General features: G+C 32.2%; 1 protein-coding gene across 1 annotated transcript in view; it reads left to right on the forward strand.

The window, feature by feature from the left end:
* The window catches only part of LOC126856600 (plexin-A4), a 215,783-nt gene that overhangs the window by 38,707 nt on the left and 155,223 nt on the right, over positions 1-21,853 (forward strand). The gene's annotated exons all lie outside the window — the stretch shown is intronic.

The following is a 21,853-nucleotide window of genomic DNA, read 5'->3' on the forward strand; positions in this document are numbered from 1 at the left end:
TATATTATATACTGGATAACGAAAATTACTTATCTCGTGAATAGGGTTTAAAAAATAGAGCTTTAAATACTTTCTTTTAATTTATTAAGGGATAACATATAAAGCATATATAAATTGCAGCTTTTCTCGTGCAAAATCTTAGATATAATAAAACGAAGCGAATTGATTTATCTTACACCTAGAGACGTTTACAGCCATAAATATCTACTTTATTCACTGCCTCGTTAAAATATCTTGTTATTTCGTTCGTTCCTTACTTACGATGTACGCGGTGAATTAATAACTCGTTTAAATGAATTGATATCTCATAATGAGGCTGTTGCCGGCCAACAATAGCTCGCGGAAGGTACCATGTACGGTACCTACGGTACTTGATAGCTCAGCGTCACCAAGGGGGTATCAATGCTATCGCTGGCTGGAATTATTATAATCATATGGCGTGGCGCACGGTGGTACTTTCTGTTGTCGAGTGGCTGAATGGCCGTCAGGTGGGAAGACCACGTTGCAAGAAGGACGTGAATCGTCCTCTTTGATCATTACAATGCGATTCGATCGACCGCGTCTCTCGCGAATAGGCTCGCGGGGGTCCTCCTCCCCTCGCATTTACCGTAACAGGTGGCGTCGAAATGCTTTAAAAGAAGACAAGATGCAGGAGGACTGGTCTCGTATAAAACGCCATATGTTCCTTTCACGCGCGTTCGCGTCATTCGTGCGTGCGAATGCCCGACTCGTGCGCAAGAACAATCTTTCTCCGCAGCATCCGTCCGTAGATTGAACTGAAAAATCAAAGTAAAGCACATATTATATTACGCGCCATAAAGTTTAGATACGAATAAATGAGTTTTCCAATAGAGATTTATATCACGATTTAAAAGACATATATTACTCGATAGCGAGAATTTTCTTACGTATGTTACCTTAATACAAGAAATGTTATTATTTGGAAACGTCATTATGTTTACTCATCGTGCAGTAATTTATTAAATTTTGCGAGTAATACTGCATTTAAATCATTATTTGCATTATTTCGGAAACATATGTATATGTGCATCAGAATATTTCTTTGTTTACTTAATTGCATAATTTCCATCAAATTGCAATTAAAATATGTACACATTATAATCCGTATAGCGATTATGAAGTATTTATATTGTATATTTAACAACAATTATATAGAGAAAATACGGAACACTCACGGGTTAAGTATATTCTTCAGGAATCCGAGCTGACTCGGTTATCAATTCTCAAAGTCATTATTATTTTCCGGGAAAGTGGCTCGAATTCTTATTCGCCTTTACGACTTTCCGTGATCCCGCCTAACGCAATTAAATTTTCTAATGAGAGTGTGAAGTCAGGCGAAGTATTTCTTCGGACTCGCATGCATGACTTGCGCGCGACGGATACCATAATTTATTAGCATGGCAAACTGGTCGTCTTATTGCGAAAGGATTTTATTGCGAACGGCAATCACATTCCACGACTTTTTTCCGCGCTTCACAGACAGAAACGCGACGAACATCATGCGGTCCTTTCGCGTTCACCGCCGTCATCTCTGTCCGCAACCACCGAGGCTATTTCCTCGCGATCGATTACTGTCGATCGTTCGTCAGCGGTTAACCGAAACTTATAGAGAGCGCCGATGAGTAGTCTTCGATTTCGCCGTTTGCTTTCCCCGACATACCGTATATATGCGGAACGTTCTCGCGCGTAATATATACTATAATAAATACATTCTTTGAATTTGAAGTTGAATCATTTTAATAAATATTTGATTAACGCTACTGAAATGTGCATGCAATTTATTGAAATTCTTTTTCTTTAAAATCTCTAAATTTTTTATAAAATAAAGATTGATGTCTCGATTAATTTTAAATTGGTCGGGCAACTCGATATGAAGAGAAACCTGAATTGTGCTTTGTGTATTCTTCTATTGCGAAAATTCAAGCGAATTGATTTTGCACGGATACATGCAACTTCGAGTGACTTTCACGATTCATGCTTGTCTCAATAAACGATCAGGAGGGACGTTTCTTTCTATATAACTGTATTGCGAAGTCATGGCTCGAAAAGGAGCGAAATGGACTCGACATTAAATTGGATGGGGACACTCTTGCTATTCAACAATATCGAGAGTTGATTTCACTGTACTGACAGAAATAAGATTAAAATAAATGATACATTTGATACGTTTGCATTCTAAATATATATATATATATATTAGTTGTTAATGAGTACAAAAATTAAATTAATCACACATGCAGTCAAAATCTTTCGTACAATATGTTGCGATTATTTATCACGCCTTTTTCATTCGCATTAGTATTTATTAGACGTACAATTTTAGGTCAAATATGGCGAATTAAATTCTGATTTCTGTGATTTATTCAAGTTCCCGACATAATATCTATGTCAAATGATAATGAGATAATGAGATTGCTGTATATTTAGCAATTTTTTTTCAAAATTATATAGAATTATTGAAGTAGATTAAAATTTAATAGCAAAGCATCTTTATTTTTTATTTTAAAAAAGTACTTATTATGTAATATATTTATTTAGAAAATGTCATGTTCTCTCTCTCTCTCTCTCTCTCTCTCTCTCTCTCTCTCTTTGTTTGATATAATTTATGAATAATAAAGGTGTTTCATTAATTTTTTTTATTTTGTCAGCGAAAGTTTCTGTTGAGCAGAGAGAATTTCGAGATCATATATCGCATTTTTCCGCATTTGAAGCCTTTAGAGTTTTTTTTCAAATTACCTTTGTCCCTTCTCGTAAGGAAAGAATATTAGTGAATTGAACAATTTATCGTCATTTGTATGTCGCGAACGCTCGATCTCTGTTTACTAGAAAGTCTCACGACTATCTCACGACGCGTGTCGATTTATATAAATTTAGCATTCGCACATAAACATGGTATTCACATTGATTGCACAGGAAACGCAAAACATTTTTAAATCAAACAATAGATAAATAAGAATCTTCAAAAAAATTGATTGGAATTGTTGCAATATTTTGAGAGGGGTGGGGCAATAAGAGAATATTGTGAAAAATTTCGCACGATTATTCGATCTAATTCTCTGTTAGTCGCAATATTCTAATGAATACAAGCTAATGTGCAAACATTAAAAAAACTGATATATAAATATGTGAACACAGATTGAAATAAAAATTGTTTAAAAATAAAAACAATTTTTGTCACTCCATCTATTTTAAATCATATTACTAACATTTTTTCATTCATCCTACTTTGGATGAAAAATATTGCGACTAACGGAGGGTTAACATACATTTATCTCAATTCTTTTTCCGATTTATTTTAACAAATTCGGGACAATTATTTATAGAAACGATTCATCTTCCATATCGGCGCGATCATTTATCTTCGATATCGGCTAAACGATATAAGACTTTTTCTCTCTTTTTTCGTGAAAAAAAAACGATCAAAGGTTTTTAAACGAAGCAGTTATAACGAAGCTTGCCCTGATTATCATCACCTGAGATGCACCGGCACGGCTTTCTTGAAACTTTATCGGAACGGTACTTAGGGAACTGTTTTCACTTCCTCCTCCTTCGCTTAAAGATGCGAAACGCTCCACGAAGCCTAGCGAAATGATATTCACGACGTGGTGCGAAATTTATTCAAATTTTCTATGTTTCATCTCGCTCTCTCTCTCTCTCTCTCTCTCTCTCTCTCTCTCTCTCTTTCTCTTTCTCCTTCGTCCCTCAACTTTTCCTCCATCGTGAGAACGTATGCCGGAACACAAAGGATTTCTTTACGTAGGAAGGCGAGAAAAAGTTGCGCGACCTGTCGCGGCTGGGAATCAGTCGCTGGACGGAGATAAGCGGGCGACCATAAAGGAGATAAAGATTGTTTGTTTGGTCTAGCTAGAGACGACGAGCTGTCGTGGGACAACGTTTTCGTGTTTTTGTTCTTATGGTCCCCCCTTTTCTTCTGTTCTGCTCGGAGCTTCCCGAGCCTCCTCCTCTTCCTGTTCCTCTTCCTTTATCTCTCATTCGGATAAACAACCACAAGATTCCGGTGAAACGAAAACCACGAATTCACCGGATGCGTGTATCTTTATCTGGTTAATTGAAGAGATCGTGTTTAGTCTTCGTGAATTTTATAGTAAGAGATACATTATAGGCCGAGAAATGTAGAAAGTCATAATAACGAGAGAGAGAGAGAGAGAGAGAGAGAGAGAGAGAGAGAGAGAGAGAAACATTCAAAACCTTGCAAGCTATGTATTCTCAAGATATATTTATGTAATACTATAAGAATATTTGTATTATATTTTTTTTGTTCATATTTATATCCATATAGATTATTAAAAAATTATTTTTAATTCTATAAAGAAGTGGCATTTAAAATAAAAGAAATGGTTGAATAGAGATATGGATTTTGAATAATATTTGCATATTTGAAAATTATATTTATTTTATATCTAATAGATTAATCGTAATTTCGTATTTAAACTTGCAAAAATTCTCAATGGCAATTGCATCTAATCTATAAAAGAGAAAAAATATTAAAAAATTAAAATGCGTAAGAGAGAAAAGAAAGAACAGCTGAAGAAAGAAAGAAAAAAAAAATACACGAGAGGGAGTTGATTTTTCCTCCGAATTCTGTCGCTTGTGCACGACATGTACGAGCATGACATGTTCACGTTCGTGAATGTACCGTAGCTATGTGGATTCAATTTTTACGTCACAAAAGAATCGCGGCAAAGGGATCGACGCAAGGGCAGGGCGAGGAAGGAAAAGCGTTCGAGAGAAACCCATTCGCACAAATTGGATGGCCTCCTCTCACCTCGGCCATCGGAATGAGCCTCGCAATTAAAAAGTTTTGCACGGCAAAAAAAAAAAGAAACAAAAAGAAAAAAAATTTCGCGACTCGTAGGTGGTGTAAATGTGCTGCAGTTTCGTGCGATTTTTTTTTTCCCTCTGTCCGGAAAACGAAACGGCGGCTGTGTGTGGAAAAAATCGCACGCGCTCTCTCGATTGTCGTGAAAGATAGAAAGATAGAAGTTCAATTCATTCGCATCGAAAATGGAAGATGTATAGATGGACCGAAAAAGAGGAAAACAGATACTGAAAACATGCAAACTTCTATTTTTATTTGTACGTGAGCTCTGCTGTATTTTGAAAATACGAGTAGCATAACATTTATTAGAAGTCAAATTTTTTAATTCTTCTCATCTTTTTAATAAAAAAATGAATTATGGAAAAAAAACATGTATATCATAAGTGCTTCTTTAATAGTTAATAATTATATTTTTAACAATCATAATATATATGTTAATATGTATTTATTTTATCCTAATAAGTTACATACATAACTCTATAATTTATGTTAAATATTTTTTGTTATACGGAATAATAGAAATAACTGTTTTTGTTTATAGTATAGCTTATACCTACTATTCACTAAAGGGAATATATTTAAAGCGACAGACGTCAGATTATTCTGCAGCAATGAAATAAAATTGCCTTGGGATGAATTTTCAGCGGAGATTGAAACCGGTGAAATTTCAAGCAAGTTTAGATTTTCGTGTTGCAGACACTCGAAAATGATTTCTTATGCGCTATAATGGAAACGGTGCAAATGATGTAAAATACATTTTGCATAAATGTGGAAAGTTGTACTCACTGACATTATATTGCTTATCTACATTGTGTTTTCTTGCTTTCAATCTCTTTTTTTTATTCATTGTAATTTTTATGAATTAAATGAAATGTAGGATAGATTTTGTCTATTTTTGATTTATTTAGTTTCTTGTTTGCGTAGTTATGTGTATGTGTGTGTTTACAGTTAGTGTGTTTTTTAAAATTGGCTTGTAAAGCTGCAATAGTATTCTTTTTTGCTTTATTAAATGTTTTGAAATGTGATATATATGTGTGTGTGTCACTTTAAAAGTAATAGTGCACAATTTGGTACATCAAACTATTTTACTTTTAATTGTTCGAATTTTTGTAGTGGCTTTTTTTTAACTCACAGTTTATCAATTGATGGACCAGACACATAACAGTGCAATTGCAAATGCTCCTGAAACCAAATATATGTATTGTATATAAATAGCACAAAATACGATCGCATAGATTTCTATTTTATTGATTTATCTCGAGATAGATTTACAACAAACAAAGTTATAATATTTTTAATTTCAAAATAAATACATAAAAAATATATATAATGATAACAAGAAAAGAAGAGAGAGAGAGAGAGGGAGAAGGCAATTGTTTTTTCATCAAATTTTGGGATTTTTTAAGAAAATTTGGATGTATATGAAATATTTTTCCCAGATCATTTTTTTTATCATTGTCATTTTTTTTTTTTTTAACTTTCAAAATTAAACTCGTAATAAAACAGTTTTCTTTCTGTTGATCTCTAATTCGCTCTTTATTAAATAAGGAACACTTCTATTATGCAGATAATTTTCGGAAGCTCGCATCACAAGAAGTCATTTTTAAGTAATTGAATAATATTTAGATCTCAATTTCAGTCTTGACAAAGGATAAATTGCTTGAGGATTTAGTCGAGAATATCGCTTTACTATCATTATACAGAGGGGCTTCTTGAGACAACTTGTATACACTTAGAGAAGCCAACATCAGCGGCATCGAAATGGATCGATCGAATCTAATCGTCGCGATTGAAGCCTCTATTGAGAGCTCAATTGAAATCCGATATTTTTGTTTTTTTCGTCAATAATTTATGAGACGAAATTGTCGACGGCGCTTCTTGACAAGTGATGACAACAAAATCGATTCGGATTTGACGAAATGCAGGACACGATTTTTTCCGATTAGCTGAAGAATTCGATAATATTTTTATTGTTTTTCTTAGACGATCTCTTCTCTCATCCTCTTGTGCTTCTTTCTCTCCTTCTTTTCCGTTCGAGTGTAACTTCACTTTCGCATCTAGAAATAGTTAGAAATAATATTGCGGAATATCGCATAAAATCACTAGGGAGTGAAATAATAATTGCCGGATGAGACGATGACGCGTATAATTGTGCCGACATACAAACCGTTGTGATAACGATTTGTCGCAGGTATAAGAGATCGAGAAAAATAATAGAAATTCGAGAAGCATGGGAATCTTCAAGATTAATATCGTAAAATTCAAAATTATGATTTCAAGACTCGCTTAATTTCCCGAGAAAAGATTTTAAAAACAATGATTTTTGTACTTTTGCAAATTTAAAACTTTAAAGTGTTCATATATTTTTCGATATGCGTTTAGTTATTAAAAATTTTTAATATCTCTTTGTTCTTTGCCTTTCATAGATTGCATTTAGATTTTTATCAAATTCTTATTTCTACAGAAACAGATTTTTTTTTTTAACGGAAGAGAGTTATAGAAAAAATTTTTCTGACTTATTAAAACTATATATATATACGTATAATTTTCTATTATAATGAAGATCTTATTGATTTTCTAAATCTAAATAACTTAATCTCCACTTATACAATTAGTGACGTTCGAGAAATGATTTAATTATCTAATAAATATTCGATATTTAGACCGTACGACTTGCCAATCGTTGAAATATGTATTTTAATATATAAATTGTGAAAGAGGACGTTGACCCTTCGTGATTGAATTTATAAACCGATGTGACTTGTAAAAGTTATTTCTAATTCAGGTGGCGGCGAGCGCATGTGGCGCATTTAATTTTGCAATAACGTCTGACTTCGAAAGATCGACTCGGTGCACTATGCATAGTCATGAGAAATTGGTGTTTCTCTTTCGTACTACATTTACTCATGCATTTTGTCTGTGTACGAATAGACCGAATTTAAAAAATGTAAACGCTGAGTAAGTCGAAAGCAAAAACGGGTTATCTGAAAATGTGGCAGAAAGAAGTAATGGATATCTGATATTATTAATAGAAATAATATAGAAATAACAGAGTTTTTTTTTTATTTGAGAACATTTTATTAATATTTTTACATATTATTACAATTTTAATATTTTTAATCTTATTACAATTTAATACAATTTAATACATTCTATATTAATATATTTCTTCCTCTCTTTTTTCTGTCTTTCCTTCTTTTTCTAATTTTTATAATTATCATTCAAATTAATTTTTTTTTTATTACGTTTCTCATTTTTTAATATATGTTTTAATGCGTGCGCAATAAATTTTTTCATCTATTAAGCCAGATATACACACACAAATTGCAAATTTAATTCTTAATCTCTTAAAATTTTTTATTAAAAGTGTGATATATTAAATATGTTCACGATAATGGAAGAAAACAGTTAATGATAAGCCGAGAGAACATAGTCGATCTGTTTTATTGATTTCATTGTAGTTACGGATGAATAAACTCCTTTCTCCATTAAAAATTCCGGCGAACCGGGACGATCTTCCGGAAACACCTGGCGGAAGCTTTTTGCAGACTCATCGATTTGCGCGAGCATATATTGAGTCGATACGCGTCATATCCGGCTCGTATTAGACTTGCACGGCAATAAGAAATATTTTCTCTCTGAGCGATTTCTACTCAAGCAGCCGTGGAACACGGAGGTCGGAGCACGGAAAGCACGTCGCGCTTCGATAGAGTGCACATTATGCAAGTGCATCGCAAGAGCATTCGCGTCGCGCTCTTAAAACGTGCGAGTGCTCGCCTTCGCGGGTGGCTCGTTATTTTACGGTCATTGCATTCCGCTCGCCTCCGCTCGCGTTACCTTATCGTTTCGGCGACGAGAAAAAAATCAGAGAATTCTTTGTTATGGTTTTTATACCATACTTCTAGGAAGCACATATTGACGCTTGCGTTTATTAACAAATAAAATTCTAAGCACGCTAAGTTTCAGCCATCAAGTTTGCGAAAGAAATGAAAAAAAGAAACCTCTGTAGAGTTTAAAGAAATAATTTATGTTAATTTGTAATAATAATGTTAAATAATTAATATATATTTGATAGTTCTTATAGAAGCAGTTAGAAAATATGTTTTCTGATAGAAAATTCTTAGCACAAGTTAATTGAATATATATTAATTGAATATTGTTTTAAGTCTGATTTTAGATATATTTTCGGTTCCTTTCCATTTACATAAACAAGCGCAAATATGCGAATCTTAACAATCTAATTGCACATCTCTAGATATCTAAATTTAGATTACGGATAATTTATGAGGAAAGAGAAGAGATGGAATATGAAAGTATTATAATAAGATTAGATAGAGAGGAATATAAGATTATATATAGAAGAGAGAGGAAAAGAGAGGAACAATAAAGGGAAGAAATAGCAGAACATCCGCGATTCGTGAGAATTTTTTATTTATTTGAATGAAAGAGAACTCTCTGCCATACGCGAAGTTCTTGATGCGTTTTTAATGCGTTTTAAGTATATGTTGAGTAAGTCAATGATTAGCCTTGCAGTTTTTTTTTTTATGAATGGTGTGTGCTAATCGAGATGCTAACGATGCCACGATATAATATCAAATAATACTGATAATACTTCCATTTAAATATTACAATATATACGCTTTTCGCTCGATATTTATAAAATTTAAATGATTTTATAATACACATTTATGCAGAATTGACAACCTCTCATTTGTTAAAACATGACATTGGCCATTAGTAGCGCTTATGAGAAACAATAATTATTTTAAATTAAATTGTGTAAAAAAAAAAAAAATTTAGACGTTTTGCTTTAATCGCTTCCTATTATTTGAAAGATTTAAAAATGTTTATTATAAAGAGAAAATTCATGGGAATTTATTGACCGCTTTATTGGCTATCATAATTCATGTTATCACGTTACATTATTATGGCGCGTCTGTGATTCAGACATCTACTCCGCGTATCCGAGTATCCGATTACAATTCCGTGCTTAGCTGCGTTACTTGCGAGATCCTCATCGTCAAGGTACGTCTTTGTGCGCCAGCATAATTGACGAAGCCGCGGATAAAGAGAGTATGCGTTATACGATGGACGGCGGAAAGAATGAAATTGTTATACGGCAAGGTCCACGAAAGACTGGAAAACGCGAAACGATAATGACGAACGCGTAATGACGCTAACAGCACGTACAAAGAATAGCTCTCTCTAAAGGGAGAGAGAAGTTGGAGTGAGAAAAATATGTATAGAGAGAGAGAGAGAGAGAGAGAGAGAGAGAGGAAAGGAGCGAAAGAGTTGAGCGCGAGCCAAAGGCCGTTTTATGTAGCTTGTGCACGACGTCAAGTTAAAGAAAGGACGGAAAAAAGTAATCAATGTAGAAACATGTGTTCGGGAAGAAAAGAGGGAGGAGAGCAAAAGGTGAAATCTCGAGTTTCAAAAGTTTCGCGCCATCTGACCCGAGTAGCAAGAGTTCTGAAAAGTAACTGAAAGCACCATTTTTTTTTTTCTTTTTTTTCTTTTTTGGTCAAGAAAGAAGGTTAATGAGATGCGTTTTCCGCAAAATTATGGGGGAGCGAAATATTTTCGCAAAGTATGAGAAAGCAGTACAGCACTCTTCTGTCAAAGAAGTCTATTACGCTTCATCGTCTCATTAACCTTCTGACTTTTTAGCATTTGCGACTCGACGGATCCATTTGAAAACTGAAAAAAAATCAAATGAGATTTAAGTGTTAATTTAGTACCTTATTTTCGATTTTTAATTGCAATTTTCTGATAGGTAGAGAATTGCGATTGAAGATAAGACAATATTAGTTTTCATAATACGAATCAAAATTTTTTTACGTATGATTCATATTTTTAAATGATTTTATTATAAATTTGCATAATAGCATATAAATTTAATCTATCAAAAGTGCTTCGTAAAAAAGACGCGTGATGAATACGGTTTGACATTTTGCTCTTGGAAACGGGATTCGCGCTTTATATTCAATAGAATCGAAGCAAGCAACAGTGCCGATGAACCGATGCGAAATATCGCCGTTCCTTTCTTATCTGCTTTTTAACGGGAAACTTAATAACAGATGTATAGAGATATTGAGATATTGAGTGTTAACGGTAAACTGTAATTTTACTTTATAAAACATAAGGATTTAAATCACCGATCTAAATCACCAAAAGAATCATAATTTTATAGCAAAAATACTATAATAAGCTTATAATTTTTTTTGCGTTGCTCATTACTCATTCATTAAATAAAATTATTTTTTCTAAATTTATATAAATTGGAAAAAGTATTTATGTAAGATGTAAGATGATAGAGAGAGAGAGAAAAATTTAATGATACATTATATTTTATAAGGAAAAAGTACATATTAATTTTTATATTTTATAGAAAATATATATGAAATCTCTTAATATTAATCCCGATTGAAATTTTTCATAATTTGTAACAAAACAATTAATATGCTTTTTGAAACTTGACACTTATGATAACGGCCGAATGAAACTGTCTTAGTTATCGAGATAATAAAATCATATCAATGTCAGATTATTGTAGTTTCATATAGTATGATTATAGTTCCATATAAAATGATTATAGTTCCATTTTTATGATGCTATTCTTAACGTAAAATTTTCTTTCTTCTTAACAGTTTCTATTACATTGTTTTCGCAAAAGATATTTCGAAGTGAAAAACTTTGTTCCAATTTCTCTTTCAATATTTACAGTTGCAACGAAAGAATCAATCGAGTATTTACGTCATCAGTTAAGCGTTAAGTCGTTCGCAGCAGCCGGATTGTTGGGAGACTTACTGTTTGAAAAATTGAAAGCCTTAGCTACTTATAAATTGCACTCGAACAAATCATTTAGAAACGAAGATATATTAATACAATCCGCGAATAAGAAGATTACTAAATCGTTTTGCCGGGAGATGCAATTTTTATCAGTTTTCAGTCCATGGGAAAAAAATTAACCAATGAACATTAATTTTCATACACTTATTTAGCTGAAAAAAAAACGAATGATATTTATTAAAGGATATTTACTAAATTTTTAGTAACATTTAAGTAAAGAAAAATATCACGCAAAAAGCAGAATTTAATTTATTTAAATATGCATAACAAGAATGCACTTATACAATACAATACAAATTATATAATATATGTAATATTAAGAAAGTTAAAAAAATGAAATTAAAATTAAAATAAAAAAATAAATAAAAATTATGTTTTAAAACTATTTTATTGGCGAAATGAGATTTATATAATAATAATAATGAAAAAATTCACTGAGAAAATTTGAATTGGATTTTAAAATAATGTGCTTTGCGTTTTAGTGTCATTGTTCATTTTACTGTGTCGTCAAGGTATCGATATACTTTAACATTCAACCAATGTATTTTACACGTGGCACGAATTTTTAAGTTTATTCTTTTCTTTTTTTATTACATTATTTCTGTTAACATCTTAATTTTATATTGTATTGCCGAAAGAAAATATGCCTCGCGTATTACGCCTCGGGACAAATAATCGTTACAAAGATCGTTTCGCGTCAAGCGAATTTTTTCTCTTCTTATCGATCGAAACGTGACTCGTTTATCTCTCCTTTTATCTGGCACCGATCTTGTCGCCTCGAAACGCCCACGATTTCGAGGTCACTTTCGAACTTTCAACAAATCATTTTCCGTTGTTTCTTTCTATCCTCGGTAGCTATTTTTATTTCTATCATTATATTAATCAATTTCTATTATTGATTTAGACTAGAAGCTTTTTAAAAATCTTTATGCATTATTATATTTTCCATACATCAACTGTTAGCTTGCGCTTTATCTATATATTCTATATATTCAAAAATTCTTTATATATTTTTACAATAATTATGTTTAGTTTATATATTAATTTTTCGCAGTCATTTATTATTGAATTTTTTCTTTAATTTTTGAAAAAGCTTATAAAAATTTTACAATAAATATATTCTGTCCTGCTTTCCGTTTCTCTCTCTGACGTTTTCAGCGCATTAGGCTGCTTGAAATAATAATCGACCGTCTCTTCCTTCCGTTCGTCGCCATCGCATCGAATAATCCGACGTGCCGGTGAAATTCACGCTCCGATCCCCGCGAATCCCGTCCCGGCGTTCAGTTTTTCGTCCGACCGACGCTTCGACGGGCGCGGCTCAAACAAATGCAAATCCGTTAAGCTCGGGACTAAGCTCGGGGCTTTTATCGAAAAAAAGCTGTGCCCTCGAAATCGGCGGCCCTTCGCGACGCGACGGTGAACCGCAAGCTCGGTGCCATCGAGGAGTAGCAACGTTTTTAATCCCTGCGAACTCGTTCCAGCGCCGCCCCCTGCAAGCTTTTCTGTTCTAAACGACCACGTAAATGCGCGGGCGAGACGCTTTGCAAACGCGGAAAAATGTGCTATTATATGAGATGTCTTGTTAATATATTTCGTGTTTGTGAAAAAAAATTTTTGTTTTAATTTGGCAAATCTTGATTATAACTTTGTGTAGTTACACTTATAAACTGATGATATAAAAATGATATATTTCGATTATAATCATATATATATATATATATATATATATATATATATATATATATATATATATATATATAATTTATTTGATATACTTGTTTTTTTAACCCGTATAATTTTTATAAGAAAAATATTAGAAAAACATTTTGCATTGAGATCACTGTTGATATTCCCAGCAATAATATATTTTACCTATTTTGTTTCATTATTATATATATTTTTGTATTATTCAGATATTCTTTTCTTCAGGAAAAACATTAATTTAGTTAATAATTATTCAATTATTAATGACTATTTATGATTATTGATATATGAATGATTATTTATATATTAACGACTTAAAATAGAAAAATAAAATATATAATATTTTAGAAAGAGTGATAAAATTAAGACCATGAAAAAACGAATGACTTATTAATGATTTAAAATAGAAAAATAAAATATATAATATTTTAGAAAGAGTGATAAAATTAAGACCATGAAAAAACGAATGACTTATTAATGACTTAAAATAGAAAAATAAAATATATAATATTTTAGAAAGAGTGATAAAATTAAGACCATGAAAAAACGAATAAAAGGAATCTGTATATAATAAATATAGATTTTGCTTTTTTTAGTTTCTTTTTAATTTCATATGAAAATAGAAATATTGGGAATCCGATAAATAAGGATTAAGCGTTCAGCTTTTATTCGCAATCTATTAAAAATCGTTTCTATTTTGAATAATTTGAACATTTTGAATGGTTTTGACATTGTTTAATCATCAAAAATAAAATATAGAAATAAATCATCATTTGCCAATAGACATCGTCTCGCTATTATGTCTTTGACATCGAGCACTGTTAAATTATTCGTTGGAAAAAATTCAGAAAATGTCACGACATTTAGTTCCCTCGATACAAGTAACATTCCTCTGAAATACCGATCTATTGCCTGACACAACGAAGGCCGCGGCGTAATCTCGTAGCCTACAATTTTGTAAAGTGCGAAACATAAAGAGGCGAGTCATCTGATTTGCATACGGTCTTGCGTGCAAGAGGGGAAAAGAGAACACGCTTTTTTTTGCAGCAAAGAAATAACAAGGTTGCCATGTCTCTTCTTCGAGAGATCATATCTTCAGGTTAATATAAAATCGTGTTTTGTAGATCGTATACTAAGATTCTTTATTAACGTAGCTAAATTATCACGATTATCATTATTATGATTTTATAATCTTTTAAATAATTTATTAATTTTTTTAATTAAAAAAATGTTTTTATCATCATATAATTCCATTTTTTTTTAATCTTTGGCTTTTATACTAATTTGTAATTTGATTAATATATTTCTATAATTTTCAATGAATGGTGCTTAAAAAAGATGAGAGTTTAAAATGTTTAAATAAATAAGAGAGAAATAGATAAGAGTTTAAATAAATCTTTTCTTTATCTTTTTTTTTGAAATTTTAAAATAATTTTTGCATAATTGACTGTGTATCGAATTGAGATTTTTTTCTTTCCTATAATCAATTTTTTTTTTTATTTATGCATTTGCTTGATTTATTATAATTGTCATATTTTTACGTCTTACATATTACGTCTTATATATCGACAAAATTTTTATTTTATATGATGTTTAATAATTTTGTCATTCATTTTCCACATAAGTCAGTATTCTTAAAAAAATCGGAACCAAATCGAAAGGAATCTTATCAAAATACTTAATAAGTACTCTTCGATATTTTTTATTTCCTTTTCTCTTTCTCTTTTTCTCTGCTTTATTTATTTACTATGCATTGAACCCATAATCACGCTCTCGATACAACTCTGGCACGTTGCCCTGATACCATTCAATGAATGACCTTCTTTCGTTGCGGCACTTTTTGCTGAAAGACGAGAGACCAACGAGATTGCTCGCTCAGACTTTAAACAACACGCGTGCAATGCATTCAGTATATTTGAAAACGCTTGCCGTGAGTTCACTCCGTAGAATACATAAGATATGACATCGTATGCCTGTGAGTTTGTTGATTTTTTTTTCTGGGCTTCCCAAGCAAAAATATTTCGCACTATGCATGGCGTGATGCTAGCTCTCTTGCTGTTATTTAACGCGGCTCTTCTCGATAGATATAGATATGCATCCTGAAAATAGATATCTCCAAGTTGATTGCCATAGCATGTATTTCGCAGGATTTGGCAGGATAATCCTGGATTTTGATTTCATATACTAATAGATAAATAAATCAAAATTATAATTCTTGTAGCTACGTGTATATTTGTTTGTTGTTTCATGTAAGTTAGTGTCTCTGATAGGTAGCATGTTGCATAGATAATGATTTGTAATTTTCTTGTAAATGTCATTGTGCAAATTTGCGTGATATTGGAATAAACGCATCTTATTTAAATTGCCTAATAAATTTAAGAAAAACTCTCCCTTATATATATATATATATATATATATATATATATATATATATATCTCCTTATATATATATATATATATATATATATATATATATATAAATGTATATATAGATAACAATTTATAGATATAATTTTAGAAAAAAATTATTTACTATGTCTTACGTACAAAATTCCAAGCATTACTATCGCAACTTAATAGTAGTATATTTCCACGTTTTAACGGGCAGGATTATCTGGGCATTAAGGACTCGGGACTGTAAAAATTTTCGAACGACTCTTTACTTTGCGCAGTTTACACAGCCTCCTACAGTTTACATATCGCTGTTTACGCGTGCACACCTTAGGGAACACCAATTAAAAGCATTCGAGCGTGGCGCGCGGCGGGAATAATCCCAAGGATAACGGTTAATGGGGCGGCGGGCGGATAAGGACAGTGGCCCCGATACAGCGTTGCTGGCACATTGCCGTCGTGCCTTCGTCGAACATTCGCTTCTTCGGAGTTTCTTTTTTTCCGACAAGAGGGAGTTTCGACTTCCGGCCGGAGCGCGGATAGAGCGGCTCTGCTCTATCTCTAACTGGGTTACCGCGTACTCGTGCGAGAGCAGTGACGTCAGTAGGGCTTCCCTCTGCCCTTGGAGATTGAGTGTGCTTTGCACAGAGTGCGTCGCACCCTCTTTTCTTTCTATCTTACTTTCCCTTCCTGTATTCTTTCTTCAATTTCTTTATCGTTCCCGTTTCCCTATATGCCTCTCCTCGCTAGGTCGGTCAGCGTGACGCAACGGTATCATTGTTCGAGCGTAGAATGCGCTGGGAACGACAGCACTCCTTTCCCAGAGACGGCACCGCGGAGTGCATGCAGTCGTTCTCTCTCTCTCTCTATATATATATATGTCTATCTCTCGCATTTTCTCTTGTACTCTCTATCGTCATTCCGGTATCGTCTCCTTTCCCTTAGCGACGAGATGCCGTGATACACTGAACGAAAGTGAGATGGTCTAGATGCAATCTGTCGTTCAAAGCAATGCTTCGTGAGAATATCGTTATGGAATAATGCTTAATGGTAATACAAAATGTCCTGGGAGCGGTATGTTTTATATGAGTATCTTGGCGGTTTCCTGCACGAATAATATTAAAATAAATTTGTCTATAAATTACTTAATGGTGTATCGTTGAAAAACGTCATTTTTTTAAAATTATAATATTATTGATTATTATTTAAATTAATGTTCTGATAATCGAATTAAAGTTTTATTAATGTTGAAATTTACTTGAAATGCGAATAAAAATAATTTTCTGAAATATATATTTCTGTTAATTGTTTATATTAAATAATTTTATAAATTTTTATTTCTGTTCGATTAAGGCGAAAATTATTTCTGTAATTGAATTATATAATAAATTATTTGAAATATAATATTTTAAACTTTACATGTATTTTGGAAAATTTTCTTATTAATACAAATATTAAATACTCAATTTCGTGCTTGCGAGGAAAAACGCCGCATTTGGAGAGTGTAAGTCAGAACGTGTAGATTAAACGCTGTTCGGGTCGTGCTAATCTCAGCCGACTAGAAGAGACTCTATCACAAGGAGGGTGTACGGTACGAACGTGAAAATTCCACACGGTCCAATGGGCATCCGTAAATCAATAGAGCGTTTACCCTTTGCCCTTTCGAGTTACCCTTGCTACGAGCTAACGACCACCCTCCTCCGCGAATTACTATGAAGAAAGCGGTCTTGACTTCTATAAATAAGGATTACAAGAGTTGTTGTTACTGCTGTTACCTGCCTACCCTCATCGCGCGACCAATTTTACTGAACACCTGATTACCATAAGCGAGTGCAAATTTATTTTTTCAGTGAATTAAATTTTTACAACTTGCTCAAGTGAATAGAAAGAAAGAATTTTCACATACATTCTACAAAATTCCAATTGCTCCGAGTATTATATGTCGAATCATAAACGATATTAAAAATTATTTATTACGATTGATTTAAGAATCACTCATCACACATTATAATTGACGTAAGGATAATTTATCGAGTTATGCTTGACATAGAAATCAATTAGCGAATGAAACTAGGATATGGACTTGTATCTTTCCGTCAAGTATTATATAGAAAGAGATTTTGAATCGAAATATTCGGAAAAATTATCAGTTGGCATTTTGTCTAAAGAATTAAATTTAATTCTTGATGTGAACGTGTTAAAATTATAAAATACTATAAAATCTGTTATATGTTTTAAATGTGATGCAAGAACTATCCATGTTTCTCATTATTCATATTATTTCTTTTTTTTTTTTTTTAGAAAAATATGTAAAATAAAAATTACTTTTTACATTTATATATATATATATATATATATATATATATATATAAACTCTGAAAATTTTTTTACTAACATATGTACAAAAGTAGTACTTTAAACGTAAAATCTAAAGCCTTAAAATATTTCTGTAACATTAAAATTTAACATTAAAATTTAAATTTTAAATTACAGACGCCACAAAAAATGTAGAGCTTGAATTATTCAAAAAAGTCAAACAGAGAGAAAGAAATGTGTTAGTAAAAATAAAACTTTAAAAAATATTCTAATTAATGTTGGACCTTTCTGTAATGGAAATAAGCTGCTTCCTATGTGCTTGTATTTAGAGTTTTAATTAAGACTTAAGTACATAGCATAGAAAAAACGTAGTGAAATCTTGTTAGTCAATTGAGTTTGCCGTTATCGGCACGTGGTTACTGAAATTTCCTTGAGCAATCTTGCACAGTCATTGTGTACTTATTACAGATCGGATTGGCTGGAAAAAGTGGAAGGAACATTGGCAGAAATAATATGAAACGGATGCAATTTCAGTTGTAAGACTATGATTTAATTTTATTTCAAATCTCTTTCCGAGTCTTCCGAAGAAATTTGCTTCTCTTTCTCGCGTATTTCCCTCCTTTGAAAATACACTCGAATGTCTTTGACTCCTGCGGGATTCATCTCTCCGGCATCCACTTTTCCTCTCGGGAATGCTAATGCATATGTCAGTATTACCATTATTCGATTCCTCTTCGGGATGTTTCTCCGCTCGAAGATGCAACGTTTTGTTTGGAATATTGCATATTACGTTCTTGCTTTCCATATATATCAGGGTTTTTCCGATGTCGCAATAGAATGCGTGACATGTATTTTTATTGATCAACTGCATCGAGGGGAATTACAGTACATTTTATTAATCAGCGGATTTCAAAATATTTTTGGTTATATTTAATAATCCTAGTATATAGCTTGGATTAAAAGCGATCAATATTTTATTTTATTTCTTTTCTTTTTTCAAGCACATTGAATACATGATATGGAATTTTGATACTTTAAAATATAATTTAAATATTTAAATAATTATTTTTGTTTATATATTTTTTATATAAAAATAGAACAAAAATTGTAAACAGACAGACTCTTGCATATGTCAAACTATAAAATAATATTCATAATTTTTATTTACATTCTAGGATTAATATCGTATAAAAGCGATATAATTTTTTACTTCGGAATCTTGAAACCTCTTAGAAAATGGAAATTAATTCTAATCGCTCTTCTTTTCTTCCATGTCCCAGAATCTGATGAAGGAAATAATGTAGCGAGGTGGCAGGTGGCGGTGAAATTTTATCGGGAACACATTGTCTATAGATGTCTTGCGCTTGCAACGAGACAATCAATTCAGATCGCGAAAGATAATGCGAGAAACGGCGGAAACCGTATAATCCGGCAAGCGAAAGCCGATATGGAGGAAGCCTTCGACTTTCGAAGAGAGATTTTTATCAAGGTGTAGTCGTGCCGCCGTCGTCGCCAGTGGCGGCGTGAAATCTATCGGGCTAACTTTAATCGAACCTCTCCGCTAGTCGCATAAAACGCGTTGAGAAATGTCGTCGTTCAGCGATCGTCTTTTAGATCGAGAATATCACGAGAAGCGTTATCGCGCGATAGAAACGTTTCAACTTTTATGCGCTTTGCGGTTTCACACGATGCATTTACCTCGAGTGTGACTTTTCTGCATCGTCTAGCTGGAATGAGTAATGGTGAGCCGCGACGTAAGCCATTTATGAGGTCGGTATTAGTGAGCTGCTTTGTGCTCTCGACGTGTCTTCATTTATTTGTTGAAGCATTGCGTAGAGGTGACAGAAATTTATAGCTGTATCTCTGCGTTTTAATTTTTATGATATTTTTTTTCGGAGAGATAAGTAAATAAGAGAAAATATATATTGTTACATTTTAATATTTGAAACTCAGATCATTTTGCAGATAGTATCGAAATATATAAACTTGCACAAGTTTGCAGATTTACTGACGGAACTTCTCTTGACGAAGATGCCAGTATTTTTTTGAAAAACATCGATCGTATATATGCAACTTGATCTTATTGATAAATCACATGGGAAAGACATGGTACAAATAATATTGAAACACTACTACGCCTGATAATGTAACGAGGATGAAAGTAAGATAGAACTATAATAACATTTGTTCTTCTATCAAGCTTACATCACGTGTTCTTTGATCTTAATCTTTCAAAGTCGATCTTATGTTTCAATCTTAAATTATAGTTTTCTTATTCAACAGTTTTTAATAAATTTATTTGGTTCGAAAAAGTAGACGTCAGCTTTCACTTCCAGAAATCCATAGGCTCCTAGATATATATTGCGGTTAGTCTTATGCAAAATTACAGTCAATGGCAAATTTGCATATGTTTGTGGCTCTTGCTGTGTGTCAATTTATTTCTGAATTGTACAGACAAGTTTCTTTTGTGTCAATGACAGGTGCGATTCTCCCGTCTTTTTTATGTAGACACCCGTTGCGCATTTAACACAAGGCGGAATGCAGGTCGGAAAACAATGAAATAGATAAATTACGATAAGAGAACGTGATTCAATAAATGTTGTTTTGTTACTTTGAACACTATTGTTTGTCGACTTTGCACATATTTTATACTTAATCTTTATTTGTATGTTTTATTTTATTATCATTATATTATTATTATATATTTATCATCATTATTATATTCGTAATATTTTATGTATATTAGCTCAATTGTTATTAAGAAGTAGGCAATTTTTAATTTTTTAAACGAGTATCGATTTGAATAGATTAATTATTGATAAAAAAATGAAACATCTTGGTCAGCTTTAAATTATACGATTTTATTAGTAATATATAATAAGATTTTAATACTAAAAGTTAATAATATACTATCATTACATTTTTAGAATACATGTCTGATATTCTAATAAAATATTATAAATAATTTATTAGAATTATATGTATTCATGCGCGATTGGATTTATTGTATAATAATATCCTTCAATAAGTTAGTATTTCTAAAACCATGTATGTGATAAGAAATTTATCAGCAGAACAGGAAATCCCTGATCTTTGTGAAAGATTGAGCGAAGAATAGTGCCAGTCTTTTCACAAGCACACTACAAGACATACATACTGATACAGCTCGATATCGTTTTTTTTTTTTTTTTTATATGAAGATAATTTATATTTTTATTTCAGTTATTATATACATAGTTATATCTTATTTCTAAAGATTTTCTTCCTCTTTTTTTTAATATTTTTATTTCAAAACTATGTTGTCTCGGTAAGCTGTCAATATTATTCTCCACGTGTAAGTTTTTCTATTTTTTCTATTTATAAAAAGTACACAGTGTTGTTTATGTCAAATAACATAAATATGATAGAAAATTGTCTGTGTAAACTGAAAAAAGATTGAAATTGCTGCTAAAAAGATGGTAAATTATTAGAAATTAATATGGATCTTTGATTGAAATTTACGCAGAAACTTTTTCTCTCCGAGTATATTACGGCCAACTGGTTGGTAAAAATTCACATCGCCGTCATCGAAATGTATAATACCTAAATCTCACTCAGTTTGACGAGCCTCTGCTCTCAGGTTTGCTCATGTAAATGCGACGAAATTGGAGTTTCTGCGAGAAGAAAAGCTTTCGAAGTGTCGCAAAGCGCAATCCTCGGAGATTCGACGTTCTCTCCCTTTCCTTCTCTCCG

The sequence above is a fragment of the Cataglyphis hispanica genome, chromosome 2 (genome assembly GCF_021464435.1).
Source record: "Cataglyphis hispanica isolate Lineage 1 chromosome 2, ULB_Chis1_1.0, whole genome shotgun sequence".
NCBI classification, from domain to species: Eukaryota; Metazoa; Arthropoda; class Insecta; order Hymenoptera; family Formicidae; genus Cataglyphis; species Cataglyphis hispanica.